The following is a 2,160-nucleotide window of genomic DNA, read 5'->3' as shown; positions in this document are numbered from 1 at the left end:
AGAGTGACTTAAAAGAGGAGCTCAGATCAAACTAGATCAAACTGATTATGACCAAGGTGGCAGCAACCAAGTTATGTCCAACAAGGAACTATTGTATGCTGGGAGATTGTTAGAAAGAAATCTGTGGAGTTTCAAACTGAAAGAATCATTTTTTTTTTTTTTAAATCAGCTTTCCAAGTGCTTACCATTAACAGAGAGATTGACTAATTCATGTATAGGAAGCTTGCATTGAGACCCATTGCTTTGTAAGAATTCCAGTGTTTGTCAGTCTATAACATTTGTATCTGACTTAACCCCATGGCTACTCTCTACTTGATAAATACATGATTACTTTCTTTTTATATAAATGGTTTCTTGTTTCAAAGTAAAAGTCTTATTTCAGTCTCTCACTAATTCATGAAACATTTCATGAACAAATGATAGATCACAAGCATTTACATAACTAAGAAATCATTTTAAGTTTCAAACTATTAAGTTTTCCAGCCATGACTGGTGTAGGAAAGATTGACTAATAATTCTTGCTGTGCTTCTGGTGAAATTATTGAATAATTCAAATAAGAGATTATTTAAAGCAATGCTGCTGAAAGGAGGTGGCTGGATAAGTGACTTGGTGATTCATTAGCCTGTAGTTTCTTCTTGCTGCATATGAAAATAGTGAAGCAAGAGTAATGCCATTTGATAATCTCCATAGGGGAGATTCTTCTCCAGGAGATGTCACCGAAAGGTGATAACAATCAGAGTACTTTGTCTTGTTATGTTGTTAGACTGCCTTATGATAATTTCATTGTTAAAGAAGCAAGTATCGCTCAAGATTTTTTATCAGAGAAATTGCTTGAACTTGTCTTTTCACCAACTCAAAAAAGCCTCACTGTTGTGTTTACTGCTCCCAAGTTCTCTACAAAGTTACCCTTCTTCTCCTGAGTGCCCTCTTCACATACCACAATTTTTGTCAGCTTCAAAGAGCATTCATGTGTATTATCCTATTTGCCTGATTCCACTTCAAAAGAGGAATCTAAGGCTCCAACTTTCAGATACCCAACAAAGTAGAGTTCAGGCATTTCTAACACTTCTCTCCAGTTACTAAAAATTAAGGTGGTCTTCACTCTTCACATGATTAGAAGGAAAGCTGTCACTAAACCTCGAGATTGAGCTGTACGTATTATGAAAGATCTTACTCTGACAGAATCCCTATTGTTTACGGAAGTATAATTGAGTTACAATATGGTCAGGAAGCAACAGTTAGAACTGTACATAGAACAACAGAGTGGTTTCAAATAAGAAAAGGGGCACATCAAGGCTGTATATTGTCACCCTGCTTATTTAACTTATATGCAGAGTACATCATGAGAAACGCTGGGCTGGAGGAAGCACAAGCTGGAATCAAGATTGCTGGGAGAAATATCAATAACCTCAGATATGCAGAGGACACCACCCTTATGGCAGAAAGTGAAGAGGAACTAAAAAGCCTCTTGAAGAAAGTGAAAGAGGAGAGTTCTAAAGTTGGCTTAAAGCTCAACATTTAGAAAACTAAGATCACGGCATCCAGTGCCATCACTTCATGGCAAATAGATGGGGAAACAGTGGGAACAGTGGCTGACTTTATTTTTCTGGGCTCCAAAATCACTGCAGATGGTGACCGTAGCCATAAAATTAAAACACGCTTGCTCCTTGGAAGGAAAGTTATGACCAACCTAGACAGCATATTAAAAAGCAGAGACATTACTTTGCCAACAAAGGTCTGTCTTGTCAAAGCTATGGTTTTTCCAGTAGTCATGAATGGATGTGAGTTGGACTATAAAGAAAGCTGAGCACCGAAGAATTGATGCTTTTGAACTGTGGTGTTGGAGAAGACTCTTGAGAGTCCCTTGGACTGCAAGGAGATCCAACCAGTCCATCCTAAAGGAGATCAGCCCTGGGTGTTCATTGGTAGGACTGATTTTGAAAGTGAAACTCCAATACTTTGGCCACCTGATGCAAAGAGCTGATTCATTTGAAAAGACCCTGATGCTGGGAAAGATTGAAGGCAGGAGGAGAAGGGGACGACAGAGGATGAGATGGCTGGATGGCATCACCAACTCAATGAACATGGGTTTGGATGAACTCCCGGAGTTGGTGATGGACAGGGAGGCCTGGCGTGCTGCAGTTCATGTGTCACAAAGA

Source organism: Bison bison, unplaced genomic scaffold (assembly GCF_000754665.1).
Source record: "Bison bison bison isolate TAMUID 2011002044 unplaced genomic scaffold, Bison_UMD1.0 scf7180017864531, whole genome shotgun sequence".
Lineage (NCBI taxonomy): Eukaryota > Metazoa > Chordata > Mammalia > Artiodactyla > Bovidae > Bison > Bison bison.
The sequence above is the reverse complement of the archived record's forward strand: the minus strand, read 5'-3'. Positions refer to the sequence as shown.